Genomic DNA, 13,155 nt, shown 5'->3' with positions numbered 1-13,155 from the left:
GGGAAAACTTAGCAGATGTCCTATCTTTGTTCTGGCTAAGGAACAGTACGGTGCTCGTACTTTGTGCCCGTTGCTGTCTATGAGGGAAATATATAAGATGTATATACGTCGGCCGTATATACGCCCCCCCATACTTTCGTGTGAATGTAACCTTAGGAAGAGAGAAACTATTCTTTTTCAATTGCCGGACAACCCATTTAAGTAGGTACTTGAAGACCTTACTACCATAAGTGGCCTGAACTACATTTACTACATAAATTGTTTAATTGCTGGCAGTCCCCAGCTTACAAATAAGGTTCTGTAAGTTCCTAAGTTGAATTTGTATGTAAGTCGATATGTTTTGTAAGTGTAATTCCAGACAAAGTCCCTTTGCCAAATGGATGGGAACAAGGATCATGTATAAAGCTTAGTTGCATACACTTTTGATAAGGGTGCAGTTACATGTACCGCTTGGATTTGGTTTAGAATCAGAATTAAGGTGGACCGGGGCGTGCAACCGCTTGATCGCATATGCGTTTCTAAGGAAACACATGCGATTGGCAACCAGCATTTGAACAATACATTTGGTGCCCTGCATTTGAACAATACAAGACATCGGGTGCTGGTTACCAATAGCATTACCTCACACATAAGCGTCTTTACTCATTGCCTATAGTAATCAAAGCTCAGAGTTCATATAAATGACCTGTGGCAGAACAGCAACCAATCACGGCTCGGCTCCCAACTGCCACATCAGCAGCCAATGGCTTCTGTATATGGTGTTTAATAAGTGGGTTTTGGAAAGCACAGGGTAAAAATTTTGGCTCAAAACCAGGTCTAAGACGTTCCCTGAGTCACAGACAACAACCCTACAAAATTCCGGACATTCATACATATATTCATACACACACAGCTTTATATATTAGATGATGCTTGTAGTCCCATCCCCGGCACAGTGTTCGGTCCATGAATAATGATAATAATAATTCCTTTATTTATATAGCGCACACAGATTACGCAGCGCTGCACAGAGGTTACCAAATCGTAGTCTGTCCAAAGCACAGTCCATGATTCACAAACCAACTACAATTGTGTGCTTGTAGGCTAAGGAAGATTTATTCAGGACTCTTATTTCTTGGGGATAATATATCATTACATGGTTGTCCAAAATCAGAATTCCAAAAGTAACAAAAGAAAAATACCAGTGATTACAGTATACACCCATGCAGCATATATACATCACATATACACTCACCGGCCACTTTATTTGGTACACCTGTCCAACTGCTCGTTAACACTTAATTTCTAATCAGCCAATCACATGGCGGCAACTCAGTGCATTTAGGCATGTAGACATGGTCAAGACAATCTCCTGCAGTTCAAACCGAGCATCAGTATGGGGAAGAAAGGTGATTTGAGTGCCTTTGAATGTGGCATGGTTGTTGGTGCCAGAAGGGCTGGTCTGAGTATTTCAGAAACTGCTGATCTACTGGGATTTTCACGCACAACCATCTCTAGGGTTTACAGAGAATGGTCCGAAAAAGAAAAAACATCCAGTGAGTGGCAGTTCTGTGGGCGGAAATGCCTTTTTGATGCCAGAGGTCAGAGGAGAATGGGCAAACTGGTTTGAGCTGATAGAAAGGCAACAGTGACTCAAATCGCCACCTGTTACAACCAAGGTAGGCAGAAGAGCATCTCTGAACGCACAGTACGTCGAACTTTGAGGCAGATGGGCTATAGCAGCAGAAGACCACACCGGGTGCCACTCCTTTCAGCTAAGAACAGGAAACTGAGGCTACAATTTGCACAAGCTCATCGAAATTGGACAGTAGAAGATTCAAAAAACGTTGCCTGGTCTGATGAGTCTCGATTTCTGCTGCGACATTCGGATGGTAGGGTCAGAATTTGGCGTCAACAACATGAAAGCATGGATCCATCCTGCCTTGTATCAACGGTTCAGGCTGGTGGTGTTGGTGTCATGGTGTGGGGAATATTTTCTTGGCACTCTTTGGGCCCCTTGGTACCAATTGAGCATCGTTGCAATGACACAGCCTACCTGAGTATTGTTGCTGACCATGTCCATCCCTTTATGACCACAATGTACCCAACATCTGATGGCTACTTTCAGCAGGATAATGCGCCATGTCATAAAGCTGGAATCAGCTCAGACTGGTTTCTTGAACATGACAATGAGTTCACTGTACTCAAATGGCCTCCACAGTCACCAGATCTCAATCCAATAGAGCATCTTTGGGATGTGGTTGAACGGGAGATTCGCATCATGGATGTGCAGGCGACAAATCTGCGGCAACTGTGTGATGCCATCATGTCAATATGGACCAAAATCTCTGAGGAATGCTTCCAGCAAAAGGGGGTCCAACCCGTTACTAGCATGGTGTACCTAATAAAGTGGCCGGTGAGTGTATATATATATACATATATATATATACACACACACACACACAGCATATACACTCAATACCATATACATACATACACCCAATACCCCAGATGCCAGGCCCCGCTGACACTGTGGGCCCCATAATGGCTGCCATCACTGTAGTCACAGCCCTGCCTGTGGGTAATAATACAATGGCAAGCCACAAAGCAAGGGATCATGAGCTACATTTCCTGGTTGGAAATCATTGTCTTGGGAAAGCCATAGGTAATAGAGCATGCTCTTTTTTCCCCCGTGTATGGTGCGGTACATGTGTACTGTACCACCGCCAGGTCACCATAGCCATCTTTACACCTGTATGCCACCACATCAACATAAATTACAGTGGACAATCGTATGCAGTATGTATGCAACCTGTATTTTATACGACCCATAGACTTCTATAGGGCGTACGGAACGGAAATACATGAGAAGATAGGACATGCTGTATATTTTCTTTACATTTCGGTATGGTGCACAATACAGTTATTAAAATGGATGGTCATATTGCCCATTGTAAAGAGTGGGGCTGTACGCTACACGTATATACAGCTGTATATATCCGCCCGTTTTCATATGTTCTTGTGCATGAGGCCTTAACCTGTAAGCACAATTCTGAACGGTCACCATCTATTAAGTATTCATTACATCATATAAATACTTCCAGGGATCAATGACCTCCCGAATAATTTTACGATGAGCTAAACACTAGATATGTTACATACAAACATAAGGCTTATATAATACAATAGTAAACCCAAAAACCATTATAAACAACTATGGATATAGTGTGTGATCCAGTCTTCTCGTTAAAATTGAATTGGGTTTCATAGTATATATGAAGGGTTAATTTGCCCTCTCACATAGCAACATGCTACACACCAGCATACGACTTCTAGATGTGCATATATGATTTGCCACTAGCTGCATCATTTTGGATAGTTACGTTGCACTGGAAACCCTTGTCTGCAATCTGCTCCCATCCATTTTGCTAAATGGCACAGAGCTGTCACATGTGCACAGTCAGCCGTACTGTGATGCCCGGTCTTATAAAAGCAGCCAGCGCTGTAGATACAGGGGCCAGGCCTCAGCCCTCCAGGATGTTACACTAACAATAAAACACATGGACCCAACAGGAGAGGTCATCTGAGCAGTAAGAGATTTTCCATGCTACTTACTGACACTGAATCCTAGCAACTCCCAGCAGCAGGAAGCTTCTTCCCCTGCAACACAGGCTGAGCCCACATGACAGACAGTTGCCATGGGATTCACGGGCCTGCGTCACCAAAAAAAAGGAAACTTAACTCGTTCACTGCCTGCAATGCCCCATAAGGCATTACAAATCTTATCATGGAGAGAATATTCCAGATGCGATCCATCTCTCAACCACGTATTCGGAGAATTTACCCTATAATTTACAGTAAATTATAAAAAAAATATTACCCTTTGAATAAAGAGACAATTCATATTTATACCTTGCTTCGTAATCTTAAAGATGCAAATTGAGGTACAGAGACACAGAAGATATAACACAATATATACACACACATACTGTACGTATAGAACAGCTTGTAACTATAGAAGCAGTGTATAATGATGCAACATCTGCAACATATGGCCTCTATCATAACAAAGACCCCCACAATCCAATGTAAAGACCCATAAGACTTTCTGTTAAGAAAGAATTCTTTAAAAAAAAAACACCTATAAGAAATAGGAGACCAATAGCAATACAGGCGGTCCCCTACTTAAGGACACCCGACTTACAGACAACCCATAGTTACAGACAGACCCCTCTGACCTCTGGTGAATCTCTCTGGATCTTATTATGCAATGATCAGCTGTAAGGTGTCTGTGATGAAGCTTTATTGATAATCCTTGGTTTAAACTCCAATTGTCACTGGGGCCAATTTTTTTTTGTCTGGATCTACAAATATAAAATATACAGTTTCGACTTACATACAAATTCAACTTAAAAACAAACCTCCGGACCCTATCTTGTACGTAACCCGGGGACTGTCTGTAGTTAAAATTAGTTACATAAAATAATTGTCCAAATCAACATTTTTGCAACATCTTAAAATGATACCAATGAAAATGTCAGCTGTTCACACATTACACAGCTCTGCACACCTAAATTAAAAAAAATTCTCATATTTAAAATATTAATATAACATAACAAAAACTATATCATTTTGGTATCTCTCTGATCGTACTGACCTAAAGTATAAAGTGGATGTGTTATTTGGACTAAATAGTGAAAGTCATAAAATGGATATTCGGATGTAAATTTTCCAGCTTCCCAGTACATTGCATGGAGAATTAAACGGTGCCACTAGGAAGTACAATTTGTCCCCATATAATAAGCCTTCATATAGCGCTGTAAACAGAAAAGTGAAAAGGCTCTGGCCTAAGGTGGGTAGTAAAAAACTTAAATAAGTGTTACATTAAGTGTTACTTACTAATGGGTGACCTGAACTCATGATCCTGGTAGGAGAGAGCGCACGGTACACAACATCCCAATGGATTGGTTGTAATAATGGTATTCTCTGGGGTTTTCATGCTTCCACATGCCCATTGAAGATAAGCAGCAGATTGGTAGAAGCACGTTTAAGCTATTTTATTATTAATAAAGAGGTGGATAATGTCTCCGTATAGTTTTGTTCAAAGTTTGCCACTTGCCCTCTAAGCCTACTGGTTGATAATGGTGTTGCTACAATGTTGTATGGTGCATTGCTCCTTGGGTAAGAGCTGGTAGTTGATGGCTTGGGTACATGCATAGTATGAGAGTCCTTATGACTTACTGCATTCACTGGTGGCTGTGCTCCAAAATTTGCTCTGTGGTCCATAGACTCTAGGTACACCAGTGCTATTGAAAATGTATGGGTTCCTTAAGAGCATTCTGGGAATTATTGATGGTCTATTCTTAGAATAGGAGATCAATGTCTGACACCCACCACCCCCGCCAATTAGATGTTTAGAAGAGTGTGGTGGTCTTGTACAGATCCATGCATAGTATAGAGCTTGTATTTCATTCACTTACATCCTGCAGGGTGCAGGTTGTCAGAACCCTGCTGTTCTGATATTTATTGATCCTTAGGATAGGTGATCAATAAGTGCTATAATACCCCTTTAAGGATATTTACATGCAGTCTGCATTGTATTTTTTGTAATGTGTACATATTGGTTCTAAAACTAAAACATCTGGAATATTAACCTCATGGTGTGTCTCTAGCTACTTCATTGTGTTCTTTAGTTTGTTAGGAATACAAAATAGGTGATAAAATAAGTAGGAATTATGTAAAGCAAACTGCACTGTCAAAATAATGTCAGTTATTATTAAATAGGAACTTTTGCAGTTACTTCTTTGGGACCCGAAGACGGAACCAGAGTCTGCATACTCAGCGCAGGTGGCTGCTGGCTGTATACTAGGGTGCAAGCACCGGCTATGGGAGGCATGTGCTGGCTGGCTATATAGTAGGTGGAGGCTGTGACCAATGCGTTTCCCACCCTAGGTTTACACTCCAGCATATACGGTATCCTGAAACAACTTTCCACCATTTTTTTATATGGACTAATCATAAAATTTATATAAATTAATCATGTCCCCTCGTAGTCGTCTCTTTTGAGGCTACAAAAATCCAGTTGTTTTAGTCTTTCTTTAGAACTGTGACCCTCCATACCCCTTATCAGTTTTGTGGCTCTACGTTGAACCCTCAGCAGCTCCAGGGTATCCTTTTTATGGACCTGTGCCCAGAACGGGACCGCATATTCCAGGTGAGGCCAAATCAATCTCTTGTACAGTGGTAATATTACTTCTCATTGGAGTCCATACCACTTTTGATTCATAACAAGATCTTGCTGGCTTTAGAGGCAGCCGATTGACATTGCATGCTGTTATTTAATCTATGATCTACTAGGACCCCCAGGTCCTTCTCAACAAGCGACTCAAGGGTTGTATAAAGATTGAGGGCCCCCTAACAGTATAAAGTTTCAAAATAGTTATTACCAGTTACAGCAGCAGAACAGAGCTTACTACCAAGATAGAATGCCAGATCTAAACACAGTACATAGATATATAGTTACATAATCAAGCTTACAACTTATATACAGCATCAAAGCCAAGTTTGCTTACTAAATAAATCTAAAACCAAGTTTACACATAGATACAGTACCAGACCAAGTTTATTACTAGACCTAAGAACCAAGCCCACCACATATACAGGAGGTTCCCTACTTAAGGACTTAAGGACCCGACTTACAGACAACCCATAGTTACAGAAAGACCCCTCTGCCCACTGTGACCTTTGGTGAAGCTCTCTGGATGTTACTATAGTCCCAGATTGCAATAATCAGCTTAAAAGTGTCTGTAATGAAGCTTTATTGATCATCACAGTGTGTGGATGCGGGCAGAGAGCATAGAAGTGCCTTTGCCCGCACTGCCGGGAACTTTATTATTGGCCCCATTACAGAAAAAAATTTGAAACTCCAATTGTCACTGGGGCAAAAGAAAAATTTTCTGGAACTACAATTATAAAATATACAGTTTTGACTTACATACAAATTCAAGAACAAACCTACGGACCCTATCTTGTTCATAACCCGGGCACTGCCTGTATATAGTACAAGCATTACGCTATCTACTTAGGTACAATACCAGAACCAAGCTTATTACATGGATCCAGTACCAGAACCAGGGTTACCACAAAAATATGGTACCAGTACCAAGCTTGATAGAAATATATGACCAAAAGCAAGCTTACTACTAAAATATAGTACTAGAACCATGTTTACAAGTTTATCGGATAGATGCAAACAGACCCAAGACCCAAGGCTCTATTGGTTCCTGAACATCTGTTACAATGTTCCAGTGAGACATTTTAAAAGATGTTAATAAAATCCACACAGTATGGCAATATACGGTAGGATCAATGAGGAAACTTAGGTTTAAAGTACCTTAGGGGGCCTGAAAAATAATTAAAAAATTATAAATACCTAAATTAAACCTAAAAGTTCAAATAACCCCCTTTCCCTAAAACTTAATTCATAAAATTAATAAACAAGTGAAATCATAAACATTTTAGGTATTGCCTCATCCAAAAGTGTCCAATCTATCAAAAAATAATAACGGTTCTTCCCGGTATTGAACCCCATAATGGAAAATAGTGCACAAATGTCTGAAATGCCACTTCTTTGCCAATTTGCAGCATATAAAGAGTTTATTAAAAAGTGCTCAAAATGTTGTACAGTCCCCAAAATGGTAGCAAAGAAAACGGCATCTCATCCTGCAGAAAATGTCACCTCGCACGGCTCCGTACACTGAGATATAAAAGTTATTAGTGCCAGAAGATGGCGAAACAAATAATTTTATTGTACAGATGGTTGTCATTTTTTAAAAGGTATTAAAAGACAATAAAACCTATATAAATCTGGTATCCCTGTGATCATACCGACCCATAGAATAAAGGAGACCTCATTTGGGGCGCACGGAGAAACGCGTAAAAACTAAGGCCACAAAATAATTGTTCAAATGTATTTTTTCACCAATTTTCATTGCATTTAGAATTTTCTTCCCTCCTTCCAGTACACGGCATGAAAAATGAAATACCGCCACCCTGAAGTACAATTTGTTTAGCAGGAAACAAGCCCTTATACCGCTCTGTACATTGAAAAATAAAAAATTATGGATTTTTGAAAAAGGGAGTGAAAAGTGGACACACAAAAACAAAAAAGGGCCAAGTCGCTAAGGGCATTCAACAAAAATAAAGGAAAAAACAAGAAGGGATTTAATGGACAGCAGGTGAGAACAAATGATATCATTTAGCATGACATGGTGTATGTGGATTTGAACCTTGTCTTATTACAGCAGAAATAAATACAAGAATCTACATACACACATATACACAACTCATTAATAAGTACTCATTATACATGACATCGACAATAAATTAAATGAAAAATATACACATTAGACACAGATACAATAACTTTCCTCCTGGGTGCAGAGTCCTCAGCTGGCGATTACTCCATGCTTCAGCTGCTGACACTCTCTCACACCCTCCGACTCAGGTCAGCCATGAGGACAGCAGGAAGGGAAGATAAGGCAGGCGCTTGGTGGGGGTTATTAACACCTATAGCAGGTGAAGGGGGTGAATTGTAGAGAAAACTATCACTGATTCTAAGCTTCTCTTAGTGTCTTCGGCAGCAGGAGCAGGGCCTGGGGGGATGGTAGAGGCTGGGCCTGGGGGGGTCCAATGGTTGACCGCCGTACGGAACACCAGCACGCAGCAGCAGTAAGGGTCAATCCAATTGCATGATTCCTTCCAAACCAATAGCCCTTATTTTACCCATCAGGCGTCTATGAGGTACAGTGTCAAATGCGTTTGCAAAGTCCAAGAACACAATATCCACAGCTACTCCTCCATCCAGGCATCTGCTCACCTCTTCATAGAAGCAGATCAGGTTAGTCGGACAACTTCTATCCTTAGTAAACCCATGCTGGCTGTCACTTATTATACTATGTGAGGTCATATACTCCAGTATATAGTCTTTTATTAACCCTTCCAATATTTTCCCCACAATGGAAGTAATAGTATCGTAGCTGTAGCTCTGATTATGATTCATAAAAAGTAGCAACATTACTATAATGAAATGCCAAGAAAAATTATTTCATGGTCGATGGTCACCACAAATGAAGAACTGTATAAAGGGTTGCGGCATTAGGAAGGTTGAGATGGTCTGCTCTATACTTACCTAGAGATGGGTCAGATGAGGCACATCAGACCCACCCCTGCGCAGTAATTCAATAAAGCCGAAAAAAGTACACCCTAGCTTCATTATGCGTTGTGGCTTAAGGAGCCACAGTGTACTAGGCAGACTTCAATTTGTGACTGCACAGGTGCTAGGAGCTCTGGGCCGGGTAAGTATACAAGCTTCTTAAGGAACCTGTGGGTGGTTTAGTGTCCAAAATTACCCCAACAGTATCCATTTATTAAAACTACAAATTTTCTATTGGATTTTGGTCTAGACTTTTACCGGGCATTTATAACACCTATATGCTCTGATGTAAAACATTTAATTTTACTGTAAATTTGGCTGTATGCTTAAAGTCATTGTCATGCATAACTGCAATATACACTAAGAAGAAAAGTAGTGTGCTTCCGGACCCAAAACTGATTTTCAATACAATTCAATCTTTATTAAATAATTCATGAAATACACAACTGCTAGTTTAAAATCAATTAAAAATATCAATAAGGACATGGGACAGAGTGGGTGCATCACCCTACTCCATCCACCACCCCTTACCACAAGTGTATGGACGATAGGATAAGATGAAAAAGTGCCAAAGTATACAATATCTAAATAGCAAATAGGTTTCTGTGGCTAGGATAGGCAAGAAGGTGCAAACAATGCAAAAAATATGTACATCCAAATAGCATATATATAAAGGTACGAACCATTTAATGTAACCTGCCAAAAAACAATCAAATACAGGCAGTCCCCGGGTTACATACAAGATAGGGTCTGTAGGTTTGTTCTTAAGTTGAGTTTGTATGTAAGTCGGAACTGTATATTTTATCATTGTAATCCCAGCCAGAACTTTTTTGGTCTCTGTGACAATTGGATTTTAAAAATGTTGGGTTGTCATAAGAATCAATATTAACACTAAAGCTTCATTACAGACACATTTGATAACTGTTTCAGCTGGCTCATTGTAGCCTGGTACTAAAGTACAATAAATTACCAATATTCAGAGGTCCGTTTGTAACTATGGGTCGTATGTAAGTCGAGTGTTCTTAAGTAGGGGACCGCCTGTACTTACAAACCTATAAAGCATAAGACATGAATACACATGTAGAAAGTGCAAGTGCCATATAATAATGGAGTATAGACAAAACCGGGTAGACCTGGGCCTGGCCAAACGCCCAGGTGTTCCCATCCACAAACCTAAGCCACAATGCACAGCATACACAGAACAATGGTAGGGGTGGGAGGCTCCCGACTGCATGCATTGTGTCTATGTAGGCTCCATTGGCAAGGACAGCTGTTTGATAAAAGTTGATAATGTGTCCCTCAGTCCATGCATCATCCAGTACTGTCCAAACGACCCTGACAATGTATGGCAAGGCAGTGACCCCAATGCCTTTATAAACACACATACACACAACTGGTATTTTACAATGGCACAATAAATAGTCATAAAAAAGTTGCTGTATACTGTATACTCGAATAGAGGCTGAGTTATTCAGCCCAATTACCTGACTTATACTTCAGTAAATGAAAAAAGAAAATTAGTACTCACCTCCGGCATCCTCTTCTCACCGGGTTGTCTTCTTTCGTACTTCAAAGCAGTGCGGGCAAAGGTACATCCATGCTCTCTGCTCCTCTGCACACACTCGGTGTGATGTCATCAGGAGGTGACATGCCACTTCACGGTATGTGCATGCGGGCAGAGAGCATAGAAGTGCCTCTGCCCGCAGTGCCAGGAAGTCGGAGCTGAGCAGACAAGGGCCAGAGGGGCCATAATTTTTAAAGTGGGCACTGCTGGGCATTTCTGTAAAGGGGGCACTGCCGGACATCTCCTTAAAGGGGGCTCTGCCGGACATTTCTTTGAATGGGGGCTCTTCTGGAGATTTCTTTTTAAAGGAAGGCTCTTCTGGACATTTCTTCTTAAAGGAGGGCTCTTCTAGATATTTCTTTTTAAAGGACATTTTATTGATGAGGCTGCTACTGAACATTTTTATTAAAGAATAATTGCTGTATTTCACACCATAGGCTTATACTCGAGTCAGTAAGTTTTCACAGTTTTTTGTGGCAAAAATAGGTACCTCATATTAACTAAAATAGGCATTCCCTCTTAACATAGTAATTAAGATGAAATATCTTTATGTACATAGTATTTTAGGATTTCCATTTCTATATATTTGATAGGTATACATTTTTGTGCAGTAGTCTCCTTTCCTTTCCATTGGCATTGTGGCAGAACAAATGAAAAAAATGGATCAGTCACAAGATGCATTGTCTCTGCTGCATTTAGCACCCTATTTTAACAACATCTTCCCCACGGCAGAGCTACTCGTCTGTGTATTGTCATGGACTACACCCTACCCTTCAAAGTGACAGGCTAAAGTAACTGTTTTGTGTAATCTTAGCTATAAATATTCTAACAACTGTGCCTGTTCAAATTCTAAAAGAACCAACACATTCAAAGTCATTTTTATTTCCATATCTGCATGATTTATTCGTTAGGCGATTTGCAATCAGAAATGATTAATGTATTAATGAATTTACACAACCGATGTCAAAAACTACCTCAGGCCTGGAATATGCACTGCAGAATCACCGTGGGTTAGCCATGGCAGAATCACCAGCAATTAACCCACAGCTATATGCAGTGCCAGCATCATGAATGCTATTTATATTAATACCATTTACATGCTGTGAAAGAAAGCAGACAATGGTGGTGAACTTACTGCACGCATGCCATAGGGGCACTCAGAGCTGAGTTAGTAGCTGAGGAAGGGAGTCATGAACCCTCTAGAGAGGTTCTAGAACCTGATCATTATGTAATAGCAGCTGTAGATCCTGCCTTAACAGGCAATGGTTAAGTGGTTGTAAGTTATTGACCAATGAGTTGGTTGTATTGTAATCTGGAGTGTGATTGAAGAGATGCTACCACCTCACCAGGAGAATAAAACCCCTGGGCAGGGAGGAGCACGAGGGTCTTTTACAACAAGGATAGTTCAGTCAGTCCGTGTTCAGAGTTAGAGTGAAGAGAGAGAGACAGTGTCACTACACCGTCAGTACTGACACAGAACCAAATCCCAGGACCAGAGTCGGTAGACTCAAATCCAGAGCTGTAGCTTCCACAGTCTGGACACAGCTCCATCCAAATTCTCCCAGCCTGCATTTACTACCAGGCTGGTGAGCTACTCTTGAGGACCATTCTCCATGACCACTCCAGTAATCCGAATCTGCTGTGAGACCAATTAGGCCCATTGCCTGCTGTTGTTCAATAAAGAACCGTGAGTTATTTTGCACAACGTTGCCTCCGTCTGATTCCTAGATACGGCTGTTACCACCACGGGCTCCCCATCCATTACCCAGGAACTCATCCTTCAGACACTTAGGGAGAACCAGTATATCAGCCTCTCCCTCCATATTTCTTGCACACACCACCTGCTGGAGACCTGCCAGGCTGTAGGACAGCCCTCCGGTCCCCATACCAAGCAACACGACATAATCTCCTATCCATTATCTATCCACCTATCACTCGATCTTCTATCTCTCATATTTATCTACCTTCTATCATCTATATATGCCCCATATTACAGATTACCTTACCATACTACAGTTTGTAAACTACAAAGTGAGGGCTAAAGGGAACCTTTTACTGTTGCGACTGTTCATAAAATAGTTTTATTTTGGGGCCCCATTTGGTCTAAAACCAGCCCTGCTTATATGGACAGTGACATCACTGGGTTCCCCTTCTGCTGAGTTATGTATGTGCTCAGCACGACTTGAGGAGGGATGCTATACGCTGCATCTGCTCCCTATAAGTTTCCATGCGTCGCTCAACAGGAGGGAGCAGGATGAAAAGATATAGCTTGCTACATCTTTCCATCCTGCCTTTTTCACCGGATATGACGTATAATGGTCAGACGGAGATAAAAACTATGCCTCCGTCTACCATTATATGTCAATGTATACTGTAGAGACTGTGGATTTCACTGTGC

The 13,155-nt window shown here is 41.0% G+C and overlaps 1 protein-coding gene across 3 annotated transcripts in view; it reads right to left on the bottom strand.

Annotated features, from left to right (window-relative positions):
- The window catches only part of GNB4 (G protein subunit beta 4), an 86,979-nt gene that overhangs the window by 33,430 nt on the left and 40,394 nt on the right, over window positions 1-13,155 (bottom strand). Inside the window, exon 1 of one of the 3 annotated variants that reach the window (XM_072142755.1) lies at window positions 3,595-3,614. The exons of the other annotated variants lie outside the window; for them this stretch is intronic. The gene's annotated coding sequence lies outside the window, so the exon portion shown is untranslated. Of the gene's footprint in view, window positions 1-3,594; window positions 3,615-13,155 lie in introns of those variants that run through there. 3 annotated transcript variants of the gene reach the window in all.

Source organism: Engystomops pustulosus, chromosome 3 (assembly GCF_040894005.1).
Source record: "Engystomops pustulosus chromosome 3, aEngPut4.maternal, whole genome shotgun sequence".
NCBI lineage: Eukaryota > Metazoa > Chordata > Amphibia > Anura > Leptodactylidae > Engystomops > Engystomops pustulosus.
Note: the sequence above shows the minus strand (reverse complement) of the source record. Positions and strands in the feature narration are given on the sequence as shown.